Raw genomic sequence first — 26,946 nt, 5'->3', positions numbered from 1 at the left:
TCTCAAAAACCCCCATCTGAAGCAAAGCTCTTTTTGTAAATAGGAAGGAAGGGGAGAGAGGGAAGAGAGGAAGGGAAAGGGGGAAAAAAGAAGAGAAAAAGGAAGGACAGGAGGGAGGGGAGGGAAGGAAGGAGGGAGGCAAGTCTTTACCGAATATCTAAGTCTCCCACCTCTCTTTTCTTCATTTCCTGGGAGTATGAAAGGTCTGAAGGTGAAACAGTCCTCACAAGGCCTGCCCCGGGCACTTCATCTCTTCTCTGTCCTCACCATTGTCCTAGCCCTGCCTGGTGCTCTCACTCTCAGCCTTAAATAGCGTCTGGTTTTTCTCACACCTCACAACCCTAAGTTAGCCGGACACAGCAGCACAATTGTTTCATTTGCAAGTTGGCCATTTAATACTATCTTTTTGTAAATTTCGAATCACAAATAATGTCTTTCTGTTGACTCTAACTTTAGATCAAAGGACCAAGTCTCCAAAATTTATGTATGATAATATATTGTACTCAATTAACTGGAGTTGAAAACACAGTGCTGACAGATACTGAAGGAAAATAATGTAAATGTCTGAACTGATCATGTTTTTCCTAGGCTTTATATATATATATTTTTTTTTATTTTTTTTTAAGATTTTACGTATTTATTTTTAGAGAGGGAAGGAAGGGAGAAAGAAAGAAAGGGAGAGAAACATCAATGTGTGGTTGCCTCTGGCATGCCCCTACTGGGGACCTGGCCCTCAAAACCCAGGCATGTGCCCTGACTGGGAATCGAACCAATGACCCTTGGGTTTCGCAGGCTGGTGCTCATCCACTGAGCCGCACCAGCCAGGGTAGGCTTTTATACTAAGTAGTATGCTTAGCTCAATTATTTCAAAACTTTTTAGATATAGTAAGAGATTGGAAATAAAGGCTTACCCATGCTATGTGATGCTTATGAGCCACCAGTCAAATGAGTATAAACACTCAACCTCAATCTATTTTGAGATGAGGAAATAGGTCTAATAAATGGACAGAGTAAAAAGCTTAAAGACATTTTAACTGCTACTTCTATGCACACAGATGATCTAGACCATAGTGTGGCCTTGGGTTCTGTTGGTTTGAAACCTAGATGCTTAAACTCACCTTAGATTAATCTTTGTAACCAAAGCCAAGTCATAACTTCATAAATAGAAAATGAAATTTAGATCAGAAAAGCATGGCATAGGACTATGGGAAAAAAGACTCGAGTACCTGTCAAGACCTGGACTAATCCAAACTGACTCTAAGCTCTGTAACTTTGGTTCTGTTTCCTGATCTGCAAAAGGAGGGGATTAGACTACACTAGTGATTCCCAAACACTGGTATGTGAACCTTCTGCAGGAAAATGAAAAGGAAAGGGGAGAAAAAAGAATTGTGATAAAAAAAAAAATGTGATGAGTTTTTCACAGGTTAAGTATTAAAAATGCTTTATTCTGAGATCATGTCCTATCTTTTTGCTATTAAAACATCATTTCTTTTATAAAATGATTATGATTTTAAAAAGTATTTAATTTCATTCACCTCTAAAGAGTCTGCCTTCCAGACTATCTCCATGACACTAAAGAGTTTACACAGGGCAAATCTGTACTTTCTCTGAACCATACTTTACTCCTTAAACAGTCACTGCTCTTAATTCTATTCCCTAACTGGTTCTCAAATAAATTGCTTCTTCTCTAATCCCATAACCTCTCCCTTATTTCAGGCACTCATCATCCCTTACACCTCAAATGATTCCATCACCCTCCAGCCTCTCTCCAGTCTAGTCTACCTTCTACATTGCTTTCAAAATGGTCAACCCCAAATGCAAGTCCAATATGGTTGTAAATTAACCAATGGCTTCCCATCACTTAAAAAAACAATCCAAATTCCTTAGTTTTGCCTATAAAATTCTTCCTTACTGATTAGAGGATAATTTAATTTATAATGATCTCACCAGTCCCCACCCTATCGTCCAGTCCTGTCAAATGTCTTCCCACTCCCTAAACAAGCCACAAGTCTATGAACTTCTTCAAGGCAGGGTCCTTTCCATTTTGTCTACATTCCCCCCCGCCCCCCCCAGTCCTAACACATCACAGACACTCAATGTATACACAAGAAGGGAAAGAATAATCTAATAGTTAACATAACAATAATTAGCAAATACTGAGTGCCAAGTACCGTTCTACACAATTTACAAATATTAATTTAATCCCGCAACCAGGTGCTGTTATTCTCTATTTAAAAAATAAGGAAATAGAAATACAAAGATTAAATTAACTGCCCAAGGTTGCACAGCTAACAGACAAAAGCTGAGAGATGAATCCATGAAATCTGCCTCCAGAGCCTGGATTTTTTTAACGTACACTTACAGAAGAGGAAAAATGAAGGAAGATGGAAAAGTTCCACTTCACTCAGTTAAGGTACACATGCTTAAGCAACTCCAGCTTTCTTTAATTTCTAACACACTTAGCTCATTCATCGTTCTTCAGTCTCAACCCAATAAAGCAGGAATGCTTTGGTAGCACTTATTAATTCAATTCAAATATTCAGTAAGCAGATATGATGGTGGTATATGATCTTGGCCCTTGCCTGTAAAAGCTTAAAAACTAGTTGAGAAGATCCTATACAGTCTCATTAGTCAACTAAGACATATAAAATAAAATGATACTTAGTCCACAGTAACTGGCTAAAACCAAATGACAATGTTGTGTGGGTGAGTGTGCAGGTATCTGGTGGAAGGGTTTTGTTGTTGTTGTTAAAATTTTATTTATTTTAAGAGACATGGGAAAGGCGGGAAAAAGAGAAGGTAAGAAACATCGATTGGTTGCCTCTTACTGGGTACCTGGCCTGCAATACATTCCAGGGACGTATCCCAACTAGAACTCAAATATGACCTTTTTGGGGAGGACATCCAACCCAATGAGCCACACCAGTGAGGGCTGGTGAAGTTTTAATTGGTATAGACTATTTGGTTGGCGACTTGCAGGCCAGCCAATTTCACTTCTAGGTCTCTACCCTACACAACTGCCAAGTATATTTATTACACAGCAAAGTATTAAAAAAAATTAAATGTCTATCAATAGCTAAATAAACCTGATATATCGGTGGTATTAGGGAAACTATGTAGCAATTAGAAATATTAGGGTTCCTCTATAAGGAAAGTGCTCTAAATCTTAGACATCCTGTTAATGAAAAGAGCACATTACAGCGTGTTCCCTTACACCTCAGTGTGATCTTGATACAACACAATGTACTCTTTAGGATTTGTGCATTTCATTGTATGCAAATTTTGCATGAAAAGGAAAAAGCTATAGTCAAATAATGAACTCTAGAAAAGAACATGCATGCTCAAACACTCAGGTGAAAGTATACTATAATACCTGAAATTTTATTTATTTTTAATCTTCACCCTACGGCATAGGTGGCAAACACAAGGCCTACTGGCCGAATCTAGCCCTCCACCTTGTTTTATTTGGCCTGGCACCTTGTTTCTACCTGGCTGCAGCACCGAGCTCCTTGGCCCTAGTTAAGGAGTAGTTACATTTATATAGTCCTAAAATTACATTCGGCCCTTTGGAGGCAACCCCAAGGCTGATGTGGCCCCCGGTGAAAATGAATTTAACACTCCTGGCCTAGGACATGCTTATTGATTTAAGAGAGGTGGGAAGGGAGGGAGGGAGAGAGAGGCAAGTAGAGAAACATAATCAAATGTTTCTTGTCCTGACTTGGACCAAATGCCACAACCTAGGAATGTGCCCTGACTAGGAATCAAACGTGTGATGTTTCTTCAGTTTACAGGACCACGCTCTAACTAACTGAGCCACTCTAGTCAGGGCTGAAATTTACTTTGAAATATATTAAGAAATTATTTTGGAATAACAGATGGAGGGATGGATAGATGGATATATGATAAAGCAAGTACTGTAAAAATGGTAATGATAAAATCTATCCCGGGGTGGGTGGCTCAGTTGGTTGGAGCATCGTCCCATACAGTAAAAAGTTGTGGGTTTAATCCCCAATCAGGGGACAGACTTAGGACGTGAGTTTGATCCCCGGTCGGAGTGCAAATAGGAGGCAACCAATCAATGTTTCTCTCTCACATCGATGTTTTTCGCTCTTTCCCACGTGCTCTTTCTAAATTAATAAACATATCCTCTGCTGAGGATTTAAAAAAAGGAAAAAATGTAGGTCATAGCATATATGGGTGTCCACTATAAAATTCTATCAATTTGCTGTATACTTGAAAATTTTCTTAAAAATTGGCAGGAAAAGCTAACAATACAAATCAGTTTACAAGTGGTAGAAATAAGTACTTGGAAAGGAGTAGTAATGTGTACATTGGGGAAGACTATATGAAGATGGTAAATGTTTAGTTATATGTGGAAAATAGGGATAAATTTGGGTACAGAATAAACAGAATGAAACTAAAATATTACAGTAACTACAGACTTACACATGACAAAGTAATTTATATCTTTGCGAATTCATCTGTCTGACATACAGGGTGGAGCAAAAGTAGACTTACAATTTTGAGTACACAAAACAGTTTACTCTTGTATTATTATTAATTATTGAATTATATTCCATGTAACCTACAAACCTACTTTTAAGATTTTATTTATTTATTTTTACAGAGAGAGGAAGGGAAGGAGAAAGAGAGGGATAGAAACATCAGTGTGTGGTTGACTCTCACACGCCCCCTACTGGGAACCTGGCCTGCAACCCAGGCCTGTGCCCTCACTGAGAATCCAACCAGCGACCCTTTGGTTCACAGACCTGCGCTCAATCCACTGAACTACACCAGTTAGGGCTGTAAATCTACTTTTGCTTCACTCTGTATAGTACCCCAGTGTCTATATGTGCAGGCCCTGTGCTGAGTGTTGGGACTTTAGCACTGAATAGGACAGACTTCCTGCCCCACAATAATCATGTTGACGTGACTCCTATCAGTTGATAACGCTTCACAACAGATGGAGAACACCATAACCCTCCTATTTAAAGAAAAACTGACACTCAAAGAAATTAAGTGACTTGTTCAAGGTCACATACCTGGCTAAAGGAGCAAGAAGCTAAACCCTCCTTAGACTATATGACCAATCTGGAGTAGAAATATCAGACAGACTGTGGTATCCTGCACACAGAGAAGTAAATTAAAGGTATAAAGAATTCGAATGTCAGCTTGTATGATTTTCAGGTGCCACTGTGGTCCCCAACTGTTTCGGATTTGGAGCTCACATTGTTTTCAGAACTCTTATCTATGAAAACAACTATTTAAAAAAGCACTTTGAGGGATTTTGAGGGATGGAGCCTAGTGAAAAACACTTCTGTGAACAATGTCAGCAGAATACTAAAAAGTCACCTGGCCTTGAGTGATAATATAAAGTAGGAACAGTTCCAAAATCATGTAAAAATGTCATAATGCCCAAGCAAAGCAAGGAGTAAGGGGTAAGGGGTAAGTCTGACATTGCACAGGAGGCTTCTTGAAATGGGGTTGAAACTGGAAGCATATGTAACAGATTTCAGACAAATGTTAGAAGGGCAGAAGTAAAAGCTAACTCTTTCAGAATAAGAGAAATAAAAACCAACTTTCTAGTTCCCACAACCTAAAATGTCTTTAATCACAATAAAGAATTTCCCTCTTTATTCTAATCCAGACATTTCCATGATTACTAAAATCCAAAAAACAGACTTCCAAGAAGTCCAAGAAGCCCAGAGTCCCAAAGAACTTGGACCTAAGGAAGCACACACTAAGGCACATCATAATTACATTACCCAAGATGAAAGATAAGGAGAGAATCTTAAAAACATCAAGAAAAAAGGAGACAGTTACCTATAAAGGAGTTCACATAGGACTCTCAGCTGATTTCACAAAAGAAACCTTGCAGACAAGAAGGGGCTGGAAAAAAGTATTTGAAGCCATGAAAGGCAAGAACCTACATCCAAGATTACTCCATCCAGTGAAGCTATCATTTAGAAGGGAAGGGCAGATAAAGTGCTTCCCAGATAAGGTCAAGTTAGAGTTCACTATCACCAAGCCCATGTTACACGAAATGTAAAAGGGACTTATCTAAGAAAAAGAAGATGATCAAAAATACGAACAGTAAAATGACAACAAACACAACTATCAACAACTGAACCTAAAAAAAACAAACAAACAAACCCACGAACTAAGCAAACAACTAGAACAGGAACAGAATCACAGAAATGGAGATCACACAGAGGATTATTAGCGGGGAGGGGCTGAGGGGAGGATGGGGGAAAAGGTACAGGGAATAAGAAGCATAAATGGTAGGTACAAAATAGACGGGGGGAGGTTAAGAATAGTATAGGAAGTGGAGAAGCCAAAGAACTTATATGTATGACCCATGGACATGAACTAAGGTGGCCCGGGGGGGGGGGGGGGGGGGCGCGCGGTGCAGAACGGAGGGAAAAAAAAAGAGAGGGAAAAAAATGGGACAACTATTTAATAGCATAATCAATAAAATATACTTAAAAAAACCCCAAATTGAAAAACCCAACTTTAAAGAATATTTTTCATTTAGATTAAATTTCATAAATTGGCTTAACTGGAGACAATAGAATTATTTTAGTCAAGATAAACTCAGAGTAATAAGACTGTATGGAACAAACTACCCCATTCTAGGCTCTTTTAAGTATACAATACTGCACTTTCTTTTCTAAAATGCTTTTAATTTATGGCTGACCCTCTCATGCCTCTTAATTTTGTATTGCGATCATTTTCAATTAGACACATTTTTAAATTCCTTTATTTATATAATTCAAAAAATCCTCTGAAATTATTCTATTAGTGGTCAGCATCACAAAAAAATGTCTCTTGATCAGTATTCTTCAATGAACAAACACTCTTGAAACAAAATGGGAAGTTGTTCTTCAAAAGCTAAAGAAATTTTATCAAAGCATTAAGTGAATATAATTACTTCAACCCAGTGCAACTACCCACCATAGTCTACTTTAAACCCTGTCTGAAACTTCATTTCTGAATTTAACTCTGCTAGAATAGAAAAAGTATTCCAGAATAAATGAAAAGGGCAATCTATTTAAATTTCCCATGTTACTTAGAATAGCTCAACAAAATTAACCTATTCTTCTAAAAAACAAAAAATTATGGCAGTGCCCTCTGCAGTCCTCTGGATCTGTCTCTTGCTTCAACAGTGTTTGGATGAAACAGACCTAGGGATGCCCCTTCTTCCAATCTCTGACCATCCTCCAACCTCTTTTGTAGTCATCACTTGTGGAACCACCTCAGCCATCCACAGCCTCTGAGACCAATCAAACACTATTTGTTTTTTATCTTAACTCATTGTCAAACAACCACAAACTCCCAAATCTGTCAGAATTATTCCTCCGATATGGAGGCTGCCGTCAACCTGCCTCTGCTGGCTTCCTACACCTTACCTCTCTCTCTCTGAAGCCTTTCCAAATGAGTGGGGGAAAATCTGGGATGCCATGGAAGCTACCATGGCCATGGAGAAGAGCCGGAACTAGGGGTCGTTTTCGATCTGCATGCCCTGGAATCTACCTGCAAAGACCTTCATCTCTGTGATTTCCTGGAGAGCCACTTCCTGGATAAGGAGTGAAACTCATCAAGAAGATGGCCCTGGATGGTGTGGCTCTGTGGACTAAGCACAAGCCTGTGAACCATCCGAACCATCTGCAAGCTGGCCACACTGGCCAGCCCCAGGCTGGACTGGGTGAGTATCTCTTTGAATGTCTCAGCCTCAAGCACAACTTGGAGCCTTTGGAGCCTGGAGGCCTTTGAGGGGCTCCCTCTTCATTATCCTGGTGTCTGGCTTTTGCCTGAGCCTCTCCCTGAAACTATTAGGCATCCTCAACCACCCTGGATCCCTCTCCCATGCATTGGACCAAATGAAAACAATAAAGCTTTCTGCAATAGAAAAAGAAAAACAGAGGAAAGAAAAGGAAGACTACCACAAGGTCTAATACTCAAGCCTCCCCTCAACTCAGTTTTATATACTTCTTGAGATGGTCCTCAAACCAGGTGAGATTTTTGCCCCAAAGCACATTTAGCAATGTCAGAAGACATTTCTGGCTGTCACAATTGGGGAAAGAGGAGTGCTACTGGCATTTCATGAATAGAAAGACCAGGGATGTTGTCAACATCCCTACAATGCAGAGGACAGCTTCCAACACTGAATTATTCAGCACAAAATATTAATAGTGCCAAGGCTGAGAAACCTCAATCTAATATTATGATAATCCCATTTAGCATACACCATTTGTGAGCTTTGGTGGAATTATGTCATACTGCAGTGTGACAATCTTTACCAAAGTGGCTCAGGACAATCATTTTGGTTGTACAAAAAATAACACAGCTTTCTTTATGATGTGATCCATTCACCTTTAATCCTCAATTTAAAAATAAACTTATCATTATCATTTACCATTTGGGTGAAAATAAGTTGATAAAAATTTTTAGTAAGAATTTAAACAGCAAATCCAAATTATTAGTCCAAGTGTTCCTGGTTTTGCAGATATAAATAAAGACCCAAAATAGGTAATATCCATCAAAATACAACTCACTAGTCACAACTGTGATGCCAATTTGAAAATTTTGCTTCCAGACTTCAGGTACATCTCTACTAAAGTTCTAGCTTATGATCACTTTTGGGTCTTTGTTTTTCTCCCTTTCCCTTGCATCATCAAATACAATACATTGAAAACTGTTTTCCTAAAATTACTTTTATTTATTGACTTTAGAGGCAGAGAGAAAGGGAGAAAAAGAAACATCAATTTGTTGTTCCACTTACTTATGCATTCTCTGGTTGCCTCTTGTACGCACCCTGACCAGGGATTGAACCCGCAATGTTGGCACATCTGGATGATGCTCTAACCAACTGAGCTACCTAACCAGGGCCTAAAATTTCAGTTCTTAATTTGGTTACAAAGAGGACAACAACCTTCTAAGCTCCCCACTACAAGCATAATCAGTTTTAGACAATAAATACCAATTAGAATAATCATCCAACGATTATTTTCTCATTTATACATCATGTTCCATTCTAATCATGTATTGTATATCCTTTTAGCGAATTGGGATGGTTTTGCTTCTAGTTGAAAATATTGCATTCTGAAGTCTTTCCTGTTGAATACCTAGAAGAGTCACTCACGAAGAAATAGGAAGACAACATTCTCTTATTTTTCCCTCAGAAATATATTGTCAAGTCAAATTCTTTAGGCTGAGAAAATTCATCTAGGATATTCTCATCTGAAGACTCATAGCCTGTGACTTGGCTTATATTGCACAATCATGCTATCATCACCATTACAGTCTACATGCTGCTATCTATTGCACTACATTCATCTACTAGTTCCTCTAATAATAATTGTGAAATGTCTTCCTGTTAGTTTTCTTCTCCTTGTCATTATATAAGGAAAATAAATAAATAATAGGTTATTAAATACATTCAATGAAAGCTTTAAAAAATTATGACAGTATAAAGAATTGTCATATACTCTTAACCAGATGCCCCAAAGATTAACACCCTATATAATGTTTAAGATGCTATATACCAATTTCTTTTATACCTTTCTTGAAAGATGCTGTAATGCTTTGGGCAAAAAGCAGTAAGAAAACTGAAGTGTAGAACTGTCCTGTCAAACTAAACGAGGACCCTTAGTACTTTTGTTTTTTCCTATGTGCTTGAAGAAAAAATAAAATCTGTCATTCTGCTGTAAGAGGGAGGGAGGGAGAGAGGGGGAGGGAGGGAGAGAGGGAGGGAGGGAAAGAGAAAGAGAGGGAGGAACGAATGGGGTGGGGGTGGGGGGGGAGGTATCAGTTAGAAATTGCTACCAATAACTGTGTCACTAACTTTGAAGCTAACTGCCACTGAACAGAGGTAGCCTCTGGGTAGCAACCCTCACATTTCAGTTTGCAAACTAATTATTTACCACTTACTGTGTCCCAGCACTGTCCTGAGTGCTGAGGCTTTATCAAGAAAGTGAAGTCCAAATCTAGATGCATTGTGCACCACTGATGCAGCGTGCTCCCTGAGGATAATCAATATTAGGTAGTTGTCCAGAAAACTTATGAGGACAAAAACTCTACGCATTTGGTTATAACTGACAACAAACCCATGTCTTTTGAAGAAAGAGACCCAAGAAGAAAGTTACATAATTAGTTGCAAGTTTGATCCCTGGTTGAGGTACATACGGGGGCAATTGATCAATATTTCTCACACTGATGTTTCCTTCTGTCTCTCTCTTTAAAAATCAATAAATATATATTTTCAGGTGAGGAATTCTTTAAAGGGTCAGAAAAATAAAATTCCCTGAAATATTTGGAAATAATATAATTTACTAATGGCAGAATCCTGATTCACAGACTACCCTAGTATGCTGCTATATGGGTATTGGACCTTAGCTGCAACAAAAACCAAACATTCAAAATTATTTACTTAAACCATTAGAAGAAGTTAAAAACCCTAAGAGATTACTAGTACTATTCATCTGTTAGCAGAAACATGAACCCATGTGAAGGAAAAGAAGATTTAGGAAATAATAATCGACTATTTTGATAACATATCTTGAGCTTGACATGATAGCAGTAACATATATGCCAACTACATAATTTCTTCATTGGGATTAACTTTCCAACGTAGCAGAAGCAATCAGGTCTGCAAACTAAAGAGAACAGGACTCACAAACTCTGGAAAAGAGACGAAAAACTCACTTGCCAATTTCAGCACTATGCCGTTCCTTTTAACATTTCAAAGCATCCTCTGGTATATTTTGAGCGAATGTCTAACGTCATTTAACCACTGGATTCAACTAGATCTCTGTGATTTCAGACTCCACCTTCCTGTTTCTCATTCACAGTCCCCTCTCCCTCCACCCACAGGTAAGCTCTCCTTCCTCTGAATTCCCTACAGCTCTCTGATACTTGACTCTTATGGCGCTCAATCTACACTGCTGTGTAGTAAAATCATTAAATGCCTATTTGCCTTTCCTTCTAACAATGTAAACTTCTAGAGGACAAAGTTTCTTCCTGTGTCAGCTATTTAAGAAGATGGTCAATAAATGAGTGTTGACTCAATTCACCTTCAGAATCTGAGTCTCAATCTTTTCCCTCATAGCTGCTTTCAAAAGCACACTGCTGTGCTGGTTTCTCAAAAAGTTAAACAAAGAACTGCCATATGTTCCAGCAACTCCACTTCTGGGGATACACCCAAAAGAATTCAAAGCAGGTACTTGAAGAGATATTTATACACCCATGTTCACAGCAGCATTATTCACAATAGCCAAAAGGTAGAAACAACCCAATAACCCAAAGGTCCACTGACATATGACTGGATAAACAATATGTGATATATACATAAAATGGCATATTATTCACCATCAGGAGTAATTCTGACACATGCTACAACATGGATAAATCTTGAAGACATTATTCTAAGTGAAGTAAGCCAGACACAACTAACAAATACTGTATGAGTCCACTTCTATGATGTACTTAGAGCAGTCACATTCACAGAGAAAAACTAGAACAGTGCTTGTCAGTGGCTGGGGGGAGATATGTTATTGTTTAATGGGCACAGAATTTTAGTTTGGTAAGGTGAATACATTCTGGAAATGTTTGTGCTGATGGTTAAACAATGGGAATATACTTAATGCCACTAAACTGTACACTTGAAAATGGTCAAGATGGTAACTTTTATGTTATATCCATGTGAATTTTTTTTACCATAACAAAAAAGAAAAGAAAGAGCCCTGTCTGGTGTAGTTCAGTGGCTTGAGTGTGGGCCTGAAACCAAAGGGTTGCCAGTTCAATTCCCAGTCAGGGCACATGCCTGGGTTGCAGACCAGGTCCCTAGTTGGGGGCATGTAAGAAGCAACCACACATTGATGTTTCTCTCCCTCTCTTTCTCCTTCCTTTCCCCCCTCTCTAAAAATAAATAAATAAAATCTTTTTAAAAAGAGAGAAAAACCCACTGTTACACCTTGGCTGGTGTGGTTCAGTGGATTTAGTGCTGGCCTTCGAATCCACAACCTAACATGCCTGGGTTGCAGGTCAGGTCCCCAATAGGGGCCACACAAGAGGCAACCACACATTGATGTTTCCCTCTCTCCCTCCTTTCCCCTCTTTAAAAGTAAATAAATAAAATCTTACAAGAAAAGCACACTGTTACTTCTGTTTACTATCCTTAGACCAATGCTTGGATCTAGATCCTGGCTTGACCACTTATCATGTCTAACCTCTCTGTGCCATTCATCTTTAAAACGTGGATCCCATGAATTCTACAGATTCCACTACACACGGTTGCCATGAAGATTAAATGGGTTAATAAATGTGTACTGTCTAAATGAATGTCTGGGACATAGTAACAGCTCAAAAAATGTTGAATTCTTATGTACAGTTTGAAAAAGCTTGTACCTGTCATTCTTGTAAGAACTACAGAAAGTAAAAGCTTAAGAAACTCTTGGTTGGGGAGTCAATGAGATAGCCTTTTAAGGGACTGCACTAAATGAATGCCATGAACATCTTTTAATTCCAACTAAATTTCACAGCCATTAATATCTGCCTTGCATAGTTCTCTAGTATCTTGTCTACTTGCACTGAAGATGTAAACAGGACTATGCTCTGCCAGGAATCTTATCACATTACTACACAGCTCTTTCCTCAAAAAACAAACAAATAAACAAATCTTACTCTTTAATTACAAATCTTACCTTCTTAACTACAAAGTGCCAATCTATCAAGGGTCTTTAATTCTGACAAACTACGTAGTATATACTGGTAATGCTGATTTTTGGACAGGTAAGAAGCATTTATGAAAAGTTTCCTATGACAGTATATTGAGGTTCTTATTTGAATTCTTAAAGCCTATGTGGGGACATGTGACCTGCCACACCAGTAGACAACATGTTCTCTAGGGCAAAAATTAGATCTTCCATTTCCCAACACACAGCACTGCAAATAGTGGAAACAACCATGTGTTGATCAAACTTTCCTGAGTGGTAAATTCTCCACTACCTTCACTATCTTTGTTAGTCTGCAGCATCAGGAAAAACATGCGGATTTTCAGTCTCCATACCAATTATATTACAGCCACCATTAATAAAACTAAAAAGCTACTGTTGCCCCTATTTTCCTTAGCTGGTAAGGTGGGACTTACTCTCATGTGTCTAGCACAGGGTACCAAGCTCTCAGTCCCAACTGAGCAAAGCATAGATCTAGAGTTTAATTTCCATTCAGACAATTAGCCAGAGGGCTTGCTTAGATGTTAGTAAGTAAACACATTCATTCAATATTTATTTTCTCGTGAAAACTACCAGAAACAATTTCTCTTAAGAAAAGAGTATCAAACCAGAGGAAAAATCTCAAAATGGTTCCTTAAATCTGAAATGTCCTAAGGCAAATCCCCAATAAGCACTGGAGGGGCACTACATGTCATAAAGAACGGTATCTTCACCTTCACCCTTCTTTTAATAAACTAGGTCAAGAACATTATATTTTATAGATAATAAATAGCAAGTGGTCTATATGTTCTAACTGAATCACATAAAACCAGAAGACTTTTCAAGAACACCTATAGCTACTTACTTGCAACTTCTTTGTGAAATCAAGCTTATACAGAGTCAGCTGTATAAGGCATTCAAAAATTCAAGAGTGGAAAACAGTATTTTATACAAAGTATGAGTTTTAAGATAAACCGCCATTTTTATAAACTGATCACTTTAATATTAAATAAATCCAACCCTTCTTTTTCTAAATATGAGCCCTGTGAAGAGCAGGAGCTCACAGCCTTTTCACGGCTGTGTTTGAAGTACTAAGCCACTAAAACAGTGGCTAAATCTAACTACCCACTACCCCACTGGCCGAAAGGAGGGCCCGCCCCTTAGAACCACGTTAACTGAACATAAAGGGAACTCCAGAAAAGGTTGTCCTTAGCCACATTTCTAGTCTCTTGAGGACTTTCTCGTGGTACCTCCCTTCACCAAGGTCACAGCACAAGTAGCATTTGACCGCAAACTTCAACCAAAAGAACTCGCGTACCTCACCACAAAAATTACAACCAAGAAGTGAGTGGCGACGACCATGCTCCCACTCTCCAAACTGCACGGTTCCATCCCCATTGCAAGGACCAAGGCAGAAACAGCTCTAGTACCGGACCCTTGTGCGCCAGGGAAAAGGTATTGCGGAGCTGCAACAGTAGGTCCTAACATCACCACTCCTCGGGTCAGCGGGGCCCTCCACCCGCTGGAGACATTGGGCGGGGCAAATCTAGGCGCGACTCCCAGCCAGACCCAACAGCGGGCTTTTCCTAGCCCCGCCTTCTAGAGCCAAGGAGGCGGAAACCAGGGGCGGGGGGGGGGGGGTGATGGCCAGGGGGCGTGGCATCATCGCTCGTACTGCCTCTCCGGCCAACCCAACCCCGAGAACGAGAAGGAAAGCGGACCTCATACCCTCTCCCCGCCAGGCTCCGAAGCCACTCGCAGGAGACCACCCTCCCGTCCCACACCCCAGCAGACCCGCGCACAGCAGCTAGCCAAAGTCCCGCCCACCCCTAGAGGACGGGAGGGATCACCCACACTCCTGAGGGCCAGCCCCGCCCCTTTCTTCGCAAGCGCGCGCTGAGCCCCACCCCCCAGCAGTGGCGAGAGAGCCCGCCCTCTCCGCGCGCACCGGGACTACGCTCTCCTCCCCCTCCCGCACGGAGCTAGCCCGCTCCGCCCCCCCACCCCCCTCACACATCCACACACCTCCCGCCCGCCGGCTCTACGGGAAGCCGAGGAGGTCAGTGCCCCCCCTTAAAAATACACACCCTCGAGTCCCTCGTTACCCGCCACCTGGCTCCCCGACCCGGCGTGCTCTCACCGCAAAGCTGCTTCGGCCGCTCCTTACTGCGTGTCCGTCTCAGCGTGAGCCTCGGGCTCAGCAGGGAGGCCCCGCGAACGGCGCTAGCATAGGCCTGCTGAAGAAGACTGGCAGGCTCCTTTCCGCTAACGATGCGGTCACAGACCCCGATGCCCAGACTAGGAAGGAGGGAGGGAGGGAAACTCTGAGGGGGGAAGGGGAGGGGGGGAAGATGGAGAAACCGTCTCCGCCGCCTCTACCGCCGCGGCCGCTTCTCTGTTACCCGGGAAATCCCGCCCACTCCGCCGGCCCGCCCAGCAAAGGAAAGACTGAACTTCGCTCCGCCACAGGCTACATAATCTGCCTGTCAAAAGTTTAGCCAATCGCTGCACCAGCCCGCCCCTTACCCCTTGGCAAGGAGGGGGTAGCTGCTCACCTTCTCCACGCCTCTATTGGCGGGGAGCTTCCCGAGCTCAACCCCGCCTATTGGAGATGAACTACTGAATCCCACCCCCAAGCCGCAACACTATTGGAGGAAGCAAAAAAGCTCTTCACATCATTGGAGGACTCCACATTTCACGCCCCATGCCGTCTCAGCCACAGGCTCACAAGTCAGTTCTCGCCCTGGCCGATCATTGCAATGGAGGGCTATCTCTATCTCTCCCACTGCCCTAGGAAGGTAAGTAACCGATGTGGAGTAAAATGTCCGTGAGACAGTCCCTTCTGACCACACTGCCGGGACAGGCTCCGCCCCCAATCATTGAATTGGATAGCTCATGCCCGGTAGAAGCCCCATTGGCCAGGACGCCTGTCTAGGAGGGAGCTGACTCCGCCCCGCGCGAGGAGGCTGAACCTTAGCAGTCCTTTTGTGGAATGTTTACACTAGAGACTGATCGCAGAGTTCCTGGGCCCGAAACAGGAGGTGCTGCTGATAGCAGAGGTCCTATTCCTGGGATTTGAAGGGTGAGAGACTAGCATTACCACCTTGGATGACACCCTCCCCCCTTACAGAAAAAGCGAAAAGAAGAAAACCCCTCATACTTTCTATCCTACTCTCATTTTACAATTTACATTTCTGCTCGCTGCCTCGTCCTAAACACAGATTCCCTAGCAGCCGACAACTTTCATTAAGTAGGGTGCAGAATAAGGACTGTAGACCAAGCCGAGAATTAGCACCAGGGGTTGCCAACCCGCAGCACATTTACAATACCTACAGTCCCAAAACCTGACCAAGCAGTCTTAAAAGGGTGGAGATAATAAACATGAAGCCTGGGCCCTAACAGCCACGGGCTCTGGCAAGCCTCTGGAAGGCGGAGAGTTAAATCCAGAGGCATCCCCAGACTGGAAGAACTGAGGAAGTAGGCCAAACAGACCAGGGCATACATAAACCTTCACTCAAACTTCAGGAAAAGGGTAAAAATTAGCGTTGGGGGTAAAACATTGTAAGAACGCCTGTTCACCTCCTCCTTGGGCAATGGAGTTAATGGTAGTCCCTAGGCTCTCTCTTTGTTGGTTATGGTGCTTCGAACACAAAAAGTGCTTGAAGTGCACGGGTTGCTTTTATTTATTCACCAAATAAGGCGGAGACTCATGCTGGCCTTGCTTTGGAGGGTGTTCACTGAGCGTCAGGAGAGGAGGGGGCGGAACTAGAGTTTTCCCGCTTTCTCCAGCAAAAAGGCTACTCCGTGGGAGTCCACTCCACTAGTGGTAGACCCTAAGGAACCTAAGTCCTAACGTATCCTCCCTAAGCAATCAGGCGAAGATGGCAAGGAGTGAGCGCTGGCAACAGGTGGGCCTGACTCTAAGGCTGGCTTCCAGTCGCAAGGACAACGCAGCTAATTGAACCCCAGGAGCAGCCGACAAATGGGAGCAGCCTCGCCAAGAGCCAAGCCCTACCCCAATACAGAGCTCTAAAAATAAGTTATGCCTAGGAAAGCGCACCCCGGGGCAAACCCTTAGGAAGTTTCAAAGAAGCGGCACTTCTGCAGAACTGAGGGCTACAGTTGACGCGGCACCTCTGACTGCGTGCCACACTGAGCTCCCATCTGACATCAACAACCACTTCGAACCCAAGCAGGATTCAGCCAACCCCGACTTCTCTGCATCCAGACCAATGCTAGGTTGCTTCGAGTTCTAGACAAACACAACTAAGGACAGTGGCCGCCTTACGCTAGAAAGAAAACGCAGTGTCAGCGGCCGCAGCTTTCTGAAGTTTAAGCTCAGGTCGATCTTTGGGAAGTCAAGGGGCGCGGGAATATGGCCAGGCCACAGGGTTCAGAACTTTACTACTTGGTCCGGAAGGGCAGATCCCACTCCCTCCTCTCAACCCCTGCAGAACCCCCAGAGCTAAGACCCCCAAATCCACTCACACCGTCAACCCCTAACTTCATCGCAAAGGCTACCAGATCTCGAGCCTTGGAGTAATGAATCACAATGTTTCCTCGGCTCTCCCCTCCCCGCCCCGCCTTGCCAAAGGCTCTAAACCCGGAACTTCCGGGCGGGAGACAGTTCTAACCAGCAGTAAGAGCCTCACCCATGTGCGGAGCGCGAACACTAACCAGGAAAGAGGGCGGAGAAGAAGGGTGGACTTTGCCCTCCTGGCTCTTTACGCAAGAGGCGGGGCTATATCTCGCCAATCAGAAGTAGGGGTGGGACTTTGCGCTCGCCGTGGGTCGCAGGAATCCACCCCCCGCCCTACAGGGAAAAAAAAAATTCTAGAACTTAAGCTCCAGCCCAGCGTCCGAGAGGCGGAGCTCGGGAGAAGGTCATCCAATCCGTAAGGGAGACGGAAAAAAGGGACTCTCACCCAGCCAAGAGAAGGCGGGCCCTCGGGCGGAGCCAGGTGTGGGAGGAAAAGAGGGAAAGCCCCGCCCCCAGGTCTCCACTGCATCGCGCCTTGCACCCGCAGTCGTCGGGGTAGATAGTAAACAAGCCAGGCCAAGTAGTGGAGGCAGGAGCCACAGAGCGCTCCGTGGACCCGGACCCCGCGCCTCCTCTCTAGGAGGCGCTCCACCCAGCGGCCGCGGTTCACACTGGCGCCCCGCCTACCAGCAAGCAGCCATCCCGGCTGACAGGCGCGTTCCCCGCGCCCCTCCCCGCCCGCTGATGCATTTCCTTTTCCCGAGTCCGAGCGTGGATACTGTTTTCCCAGTTTCCGACCTTCACTGCTCCTTTCAGGCCACCTCCTCGTGGGTGCTCTCACTCGCCCCGCCCCCTCGGCCACCGCCTTGGGGTGGGCGGGGAAGGAGGCAGTTCCTTGTTTGCGGGATCTGCTGGAGCACTGGTTGAAGCCTTGGAGCTCTTGGAGGTTTCCACAGCCACTGGCCGAGGTGGTGTGGGCTCCTGCCCTGGCGGATTCTGGCGCCCAATGCCGGTTCCACTGTTACGGCTCGGGAATTTGGAGCGCATAAACGGCGTGGGGGTCTCTTTCCCGTGGCCTCCCCGCCCCCACCGCCCCTCCCGCCAGGCCCGCGTGGCCTCCGCCCCAAGAGTCCGTAACAACCGCGGGCCCGCGGCGTCCGCGCCTCGCTGGAGCGCGCGCACTGCCTCTCCAACAGTTTGCATACAGAATCGAAACCCTCAGGACATCTTGCCGCACTCGCCCCGCGTGGTTAGCGGAGGAAGCCGCGGGCCCCGGCTCGCTCGCAAAACTCCAGCTTTCCGGCTCCGAGGGTTTATGCAGCCGCCCCGCGCCGAGCCCGGACCCGGCTCCAGGCACAGTGCGGAATCTCTCCTTTTTTCTTTATAATAATTGTTTAAGGCTTTCCAGGAGCAAGGGAGATCCCTTCCTGCCCGCACTTACCCAGTCCCCCGCCGCAACCTACCAAAACTAACGTCTCGGTGAAATAAACTAGGTAACACGCTGGCGTGCTGGCGACCCCTGACTGGGCTAATCCCTCCCCACGAATCCGGCCTGGCTGGGAAACAAACTGGCGCGCGGGCGGCGCTAATAGCTCTCCTTCCTGGCCTGCCCCTCGCCTCCCTCCGACCCTAAGACTCCCCTTAATTCCGTCCCGCGGCCCGCGGCGCCTGCCCCTTGGCAGATCGGCAGAATCGACCAACCGGCAAACCAGTCCCCAAAAGCCTGAGACTAGGGAGACCAAATTAAAAACAGCTGTTTAACATACCCTGCGAGCCAGGCGGGGAGTCTTGAATGGGGAGAACGCCCCCCACGGGCCATTGGTTCCCTGGCGCTCGCGTCAATCACCCTCAGCCCGCCTCCTCCGTTCGCCCCACCTCTTGTCTTCATTGAACGCCCCTCCCTCCAAAAAAAATATAGATAAACTAGCCGCGCGTGAGAGGCGCTTCTGTGGCAGAGGCCACTTTCCAGCACCAAGTCGAATTTCTTGAGACCCTTGGGCTGGAGGGAGGCTGGGACTAGATCCGCAGGGGTGGCCCGGAGGAGGAGCTAGTAGGGTCCAGCCCCATTTCCTTCACACACGCACCCCATTTGAAACTGGGTAGGGAAGGTGCTAGGGACAACCTAGGGACTGACTGGAATGTCCCCAGTCTCCTGGCTATATAACTTAACCGTGCACCGCCCATTCTGTTAGGTGCCTGCCTAAATGAACTGTGTAAGCGGGAAGTCCTGCGTTCAAGGCAACAGGCACTTGTCTGAACACCTACCATGGGTTAGGCACACACACATTCCTACCGCACTTGCTGCTGAGTGCGGTTTTAAAGAATGGATGAAATGTGCACTTTGTACCCTCCAGGGGCTACAGACCCAACCCAGGAGATGCCACAGAAAGAGCTAAAGCAAGGCAGAAATTTATACATTGATATTCATAGGTGCTCAGAGCAGGTAGATTCTAGCGGAAGAAAACTGGCGAAGTCATGGAGGGGGTGGTACTTAAGTTGGGTCTTAAACGATTTAATCAGGTAGAAATGGAGGGGTAAGTCATTTTCAACAAAGGGCACAAAGAAGTAAATGCAAAACATTGTTAAGGACCTTCAAGTGTGTCTGTATGTCATGGAAACCAGGGTTGGAAAGATTGAACAGCAGAATACTTTAATACCTGGTTAAAATTCTTAAAATTGCACAAAAGAATGGGCAAGCATAATGGTCCTAGGACCACAGGCCTAGAACTATGGTTTTAGATACTCAACATTCCAGCCCAGCACCTGGATGAATTCTGAGGATGGGTTAAGTGAGGGGTACCTAGAGGTAGCAAGGTGAGGGAACAAAAATAATACTGGGTTTGGAGACTGCCGAGGAAAATCTTCTAGTGGGAGAGGTAGGTGGGGAAAACCAAGAGGTTTCTTTTGCTCTCTCCCAGCCACCCAATCCAGAAAGCCTTTCCCTTTATGCAGCCCCCAAGTCAAAGCTCTGACTCAGATTCTTTCTTGAATCATTTGCCATGTTTGTCATAACTTTCAACCAAAAGGAGTGTCTGCAGGGCAGGGACTAACTCACATGCTTGTGTTCAACTGAGCTAAGCCTGAGGCCAGAGCACACAGTAAGGAAGATTGAGGTTCCCAGGAAATGTAATGTGGATGAAGTGGTGTGTGAAGAATGTGAAGGGCCTCAGGGTCCTTTGAGCATAATGGGGGTCTGCTGCCAGTTAGTCTGCCCCAACAATTCGGGGAAGATGTAATAAGGACTTAACCAGGACAGTGGCAATAGGTATGCAAGAATTAAAAAAGAGAGATGTGTTTCAGAAAGCCTTAAGAGAACTGAGTGACTGACTGATTTAGTGTAATGTAGGAAATGGAGTTGGTGGCCTCCTGTGTGAGGAGGGAGAAGAGCTTGAGGTTAGTGGTTAGGTAATCTGGGTTCTAGATTTAGCATGGCCAGTGACTGGTGGTAGATCCTCAGGCAAATCCCTTCCTCCCTGTGGGCCTGTTTTTCCCCTGTGAAATAGGGGGTGGAAATTGGAGTAGAAAGGCTCTAAGGACCATCCCTTTATTTAGTGCCATGGGGCTGGGAAGGTCAGATGGGGAAGGAAGCTTGACACTAAGGAGGGCAGATATGGGAAGGGCAGGGGGTCATACAGTTGTAGTGGGGGCTAGAATCTGGGTGGTAGCTTGGTTGATGGAGTCTTTGAGGGTAAGAGTGTGAGTGTGGTGAGGAAGGCCAGGAGATCAAGACTGTGTGTTCAGTGGGAGGTCTAGCAACTGGCAGGGCCATGGAGGGTGAGATTTACTCTCAGAATGGGGGCTCTCTAGGGTGAGGACCAAGGTTTACTATATCAGAACACAGATCACCTGATATTTGAAGCCCTACATCAGATTCCTGCTCCATTTCCCAGTAAGCTGTGGCCTAGATGAAGGCATAACAGATAACTGTGAGATGAAGCAGAGTGGTAGAGCAGAAAAAAAAATTAAGCTAAAAGTTGAATTCCATAGATCCCACTCAGTCTCTTATGATCTGTGGATCGTCCTCCAATCCTGTACAAGAGGATAATATAGCAATCCTTGCCCTGTTATGAAGATCAAATGTAATGCTATTTAATACACCTTGTGAGGTTCCTAACTTCTCTGGAGGCCAAAGGCCCAATCAATTCACTCTAAGCATATATACATGGTATACTCTGGATGCAATTATTTATGGAGAATTTACCTCTAGAGGAGTTAATCCCACTCAAGAGAAACAGGCTTCACTGATACTTCCTACCTTCCTAGATACACCACCCTGGTGGAAATCCCCTCCAGAACACCCGGTAGATTGAGTTCCTCTAGTACAACTACTCTAACTCACCATAGCAGTCAGCATAAGAGACCCCTTGGAAGGGGTCTAACAATTGTTTCTGACTCACTGTGTCAACGTCTGCATAACACAGCAAGTCCCAGAGTCTTTGGGAAGTATTTGATTTGGCAACATTTGCTTTCCAGCTGCACTTAAGGTTGCATCTATCCCACCTCTCTTTCCTCTACCCTATCAGTGAGGGCAAACCAGTGAATGGGTCTGGTGAGGGCCTTCCCTGGAGAAGTCACATTGAAAAGCCAGGTTCTGATTCCCAGGAAGCCTCCTTTGTGTGTCAGGGATTACTATCCTATTTTGTAGTTGAGCAGAGGCTCAGAGTAGTAGAATGACTTGCCCAAGTAGCCAAAGCAAGACTGGGCCCAAATTCTGAGCTTTGAACATCCCCTCCATGTGCTGTCTCCTTACACACTAAGACCTGTGATCTAGGTTGGGGCTTCTAAATGATTTTTGGCCCTTCCAAAAATATTCTCCTTGAAGCAAGATTTGTCATCCAAGTACATACATGCATGTGTCTTCTTCTGCTCATACATACTCAAAACAACTGTTACCCTTTCAAACACCCTGTGTTTCACAGGCATCTCACATCCACTCACTCTCATTCACAGAAGGGCTCACAGTTCCTTAGGTGCCTGTGGGAGGAAATCCTGAAACACTGCTGCTGTCATCAGTCAGCATTCTGATAATAATTAACATTGTAATTTCCTTCCCCAAGTGTGAAATTGAGGAGGATTGTGGGAAATTCTATGTGTAGAAGCTTAGTTAAAATACTTATCAAGCCTGTAACTGTTCAATAGAAGAGATCCATTCCTTGGCCAGAGATGGCCCACTCCCTTATCTTGGGACACTGAGGCCAAGAACCGAGGCTGAAACTATTGTCCCTTTGGTTCCTGGAAAAAATGAGGATTTTTGAATTGAGATGATTTTGACTTTGGAATTTGTAAGATATGTGTTTACTTTGAAATTAAGTATTTTAGTGTAACTTTTGTTATGACTGTGTTTCTGCACATAATCCGTAATTGGTAAAATCCAATTCTTGATATTTTTTGTGATTGGAGTCCCTATCCTTTTCTTTTTCTCTTATCTCCTGACAATTAGGCCAAGGGCTGGGAGTAGGGAAGGGATTAGCTACTGGGAGCAAAGAAAAGAATTTGGAACTTTTGAGATGACCCCTAACACACTGTAATAATGTGCTTTCTGCCAAGTGGTCCTTTATCTTAGTTTACTATGTTAAAACAGTAAATACAACAGATCATGACATTCCTCTTTAACTGGACTGGGTTTTTCCTGTCTTTTTGCCCGACTACTTGAGTTATAGAAAGTTATGGGGCCATTTCAGGAGTTGGTCTCTCTCTAATTAAGTGGATCCTGATTGTCACGTTATCCACTTATTTCCCTGGATATTTTAATGGTCAGTATTGGCTCTGGTGGGTATTCCTGGTTTTAGGCTTTCTCCTGTTTCTTAGAGGATTTATCAGTTATGATGCCAGAAACTTTCTATTGCCTGCTTTGCTCATCTCTGTCTGTGTGGTCCGTTTAATTCTTTGTTTGCAACCACCAAGAGCCTGGACCCCATCTCTATTTGTGACAACTTTGTCAAAAAGATGTCAGTGCCAGTACCCTGCTGACAGAATCTCTGCCAGCTACAGACCAACCATTGCCAGTCTGGAAATATCCAGGTGAGGGGCATCTGAGGCTTGCTCCCCACCCCAACCCAGGTTTCCCCTGGAACCCTACAGATTCCAGGGGAAAGCTCAGGTTATTGTTCAGAATCCCAGTTTAGCCACTACCTAGCTGACGTCTTTGACAGGTCACTTATTTATCTTTTTTACTTTCTTATCTATAAACTTAGAATAAGAATACCTACTTCAGGGGGGCATGGGATTAAAAACAAAGTATGTCTAGCATTTAGTCAAGTGTTCTCAGACCTCCTTAATCGCTACTCCCACTTCTGGCCATTCAAATGCAAAGTCCCACCCCGATCAGTTGATCAGTTGAAGAGGAAGCCAGGACATGCCCAAAAGATCCAACAATCCCACTGTGTGAAGAAACTCCATTTCTCTGGAAACCAGTTGGTTTAGGATGTACAAATTCCACACTTCTGACTTCTGGGTGGCTTCAGAGGCTTGGAATCTTTCAGTGGGTGTTAAGACTGCTATGCACTGCCTAGAAATGCCTTCCCCTCACTGAGCATTAATTTACCCTGAGCACAGATTTGGGTCACTTCCAGACCAAATCTAGGAAATAAGTCAAGTTACCTTTGTTTTTAAAGCATTTCTTATTGTGTACCAGTTGTTTTTTTAAAATCTTTTAAAAAAGTTTATATATTGATTTTAGAAAGAAGAGGAAGGGGGGAAGAGTGGAACATCAGTGTGAGAAACATTGATTGCCTCCCTACACAGATCAAACCCACAACCTAGGCATGTGCCCTGACTGGGAATCGAACCAGCAACCTTTCAGTTCACAGAACAATGCTCCAACCAAATGAGCCACATGGCCAGGGCTTTATCGTTTTTTAATGTTTTTAAAACAGCAGTTTCCTTTATTCAAATGAAATCTTAATCCGAGGCCTAATATGTGAAAGAAAGGTGGCCTTTGCTTTGGCTGAAGCAGAGTTGGCCTGCACTGCTGTCTCTATTCTCAACCTCCCATTCATGCCTCCTCCCTGTTAGCCACCCCCAACCCTCTGCCAGAAGACTGGTAAAACTACATTTTTTAAATTTTGTTCACTCATCCCAGCCACTCCCCACCACTCAGGTCTGTGAGAAAACATCCTGGCCTTGTCCTTGGTTATCTCAATTAATCAAAACCTTTCACAGGCTTTTCTTCATCCTCCCCTAAGTGTTTATGGCGCCTAAGGGTCTCCTCTTTTATTCCCCTCCTCACTCTTCTGTTCTCAAATACTTCCAAGGATCTTAGCTTCCACCTAAACAAAATCCTGAATTCACATAGCCAGCCTAGTATCTGCCTTCAACATCAGACCTCTTAAGCCTATTGGCTGCTGGCCACAAAATGAGTATTCTTTAAATGTCAAGGAAGTAAAAGACGGACCCTAAAGGAGAAACTACCTGACCTAGGCTTGGCTACACACCTGGTTGGTCATGGAGTTTGGACAACTCCGTTAACTGGACAAGTGGCCAGGTTTTGATGCAGGGAGGAGTAGAAGGAAGTGAACCTGGAGTTGGGGAGGGGCACTGTGTACTCTTTGACCATCTTTTCTCTATTTCACTGTCTTGCTTTTCTACTTTCATCTTCATCTCAGTGCTATCAGGAACACAGTACCCTAAAGTGTTGAAAAGAAATCACTGCTCCTAGGCCATGTTGGCCTTAGCAGGAAAAAAAAAAATGAGTATATAATACCACAGCATGTAGTCCTGAGTGGTAGCTCAGTTGGTTGGGTGACTTTCCACAAAACAAAAGGTCGCTGGTTCAGTTCTGGGTCCAGGCACATGCCTAGGTTGTGGGTTTGGTCTCCGGTCGGGGTGGATACGGCAGGCAACCAATCAATGTTTCACTCTCTCTCTTTCTCCTTCCATTTGCCTCTCTTAAAAATAAATAATAAAATCTTTTTAAAAATTGCAGCATTTAGATTAAACAGAAGGAAGGATTTTATAAAAGCTGTGGTGGCAGGCAGAGAGAAATGAAACACTGCAACAGGTTTGAATGCTAGATTTCTGTTTGTGAAGAAGAAGACCCAGTCTTCTCTGTAGTTTGCAGTGTAGTTGAAAACACTTTATCTTCAGGACTATTTTGTGATGGTAACTACAGGGCAGATACTTCCCAAGAAAAAATCTGGTTCTAAAGCTGGTGGGAGCTTTGGCTCCTGCCCTTGGTAAGCTAACAGTGGTGAGTGGGTATCAACCAAGACCTGAGACAAATCTGTGATCTTGGCTGGGGGCTCTTAGTTGTTTCATTCCTTGACTCTGATTCACCTTAGCTACCCTACATGGAGCAGCATGAAAGATGAATGGTCTATGGGTTACAGGAGATACTTTACCTGTTTTCCAAATGGGTAGGGAATATAGGGAAGTGGGAGCTGACCCACCCCAAGATCCTGATGGTTCCTCTGCAGACATTCATACTTTGGAGGGCCTGTAGCAGGATCATCGAATGCGGCCCCTTATTTTACAAAAGGAAGCTAGGACTTGAGAGGTGAGATCTCAAAATTAACAAAGAGCTCAGTCACTCTAGGAAAGCTTTTTTATCCAGCCTACGTTCCTTGAGATCTCTGATTTGTGGGTTTCTACATGTGTGGTTGTTCCTAGATATGGGGACCCTTTAAGGGCAGGAGTCCCATCTTCCTCAAGCTACAGTGCTAAAATAACCCAATTTCCCAAGAACCAGTCCCATTCTGCCATTTATCTGCAAATGGTGACATAGAGATTGTGAGCCTCCTAGGCTGAGGATGCTGGGTAACCCTTCACCTCAGGAGTTCCATCGTAGCAGGTGAAGGGACCAATTGTAGAGGGAGTATATACTAGTTGAAAAACAGCAATCAAATTAGATAGAGAAGCCTGAGTTAGCCCATGATGGTCTCTGTCCCGAACACTTTTTCATCTTATGTTCTCAATTGGACAATCCATCATTTGACTGTGGGTTCCCTCTCTTGCTTTGTCCACCAAATCTCCTGTGAAAGCCTTCACTTCCCAAACAAATTTGGGGCTTCTTCTATGTCTTCTCCTTTCTCTACCTCCTGTAAAACTGAGTATCGATTATCTTCCCAATGGTAAAAGCTACAGATGAACTATTGCAATGGGGCTGTTGATCCCTTTCTCTCAGATTTGGAAAACATCAATTTGCTAACTTTCCCCAGAGTCTGAGACATGGACAAAGGCAGTGCTTCCAAAATCTGGCTCATTCTGTCACTCACTGTATCATGTACAAGGCGGGACCCAGGAACCTGTGTTTTCATGGAGCTCTTGCAAATGATAACCTTGCTAACCTTCAGATGTTCAAAAAGGTGCTTATGCATAGCTCCTGAATTTACAGAGCAGTGGGTGATAGCTTCTTCAAATAAATGACAGTTCAAGTTTACCTCCTCCAGAACTTATATCATTTAGTCCTGTTACCTACACATTTCACCGAAACTCTACCATCTCTGATCTCCCAGATTTCAGGTATCTCTGTTCATCAATTATGCTTGTTTGCCCCAAGGGAATAAAGGATTATTATCCAAGGAAAGGACTGGTTTAATTTTCTCTACACTTCAGCTCTTAAGTCAGAAACTAAGGAAAAATTTGTTGACAGATCAGGAGATGAATCCTTCGAGGGAACCTAGTGTAACAGTTAACATTAACAGCAGGTACTTTGGAGTCAGATGGTCCAGGCTCTTAGTGGCAAATTAACTTTCCTGTGCTTCAGTTTTTTTCTTCTGTCAATACCTACCCCAAAAGGTTGTTTTGAGGGTGAATGAA

The 26,946-nt window shown here is 44.1% G+C and overlaps 1 protein-coding gene across 1 annotated transcript in view; it reads right to left on the bottom strand.

The window, feature by feature from the left end:
* SIN3A (SIN3 transcription regulator family member A) overlaps positions 1-15,122 on the bottom strand; it is a 62,312-nt gene extending 47,190 nt beyond the window's left edge. Inside the window, 1 exon segment of the mRNA XM_028508138.2 lies at positions 14,851-15,122. The gene's annotated coding sequence lies outside the window, so the exon portion shown is untranslated.
* Between the last annotated feature and the right edge of the window lie 11,824 nt (positions 15,123-26,946).

The sequence above is a fragment of the Phyllostomus discolor genome, chromosome 1 (assembly GCF_004126475.2).
Source record: "Phyllostomus discolor isolate MPI-MPIP mPhyDis1 chromosome 1, mPhyDis1.pri.v3, whole genome shotgun sequence".
Taxonomy (NCBI): domain Eukaryota; kingdom Metazoa; phylum Chordata; class Mammalia; order Chiroptera; family Phyllostomidae; genus Phyllostomus; species Phyllostomus discolor.
Note: the sequence above shows the minus strand (reverse complement) of the source record. Positions and strands in the feature narration are given on the sequence as shown.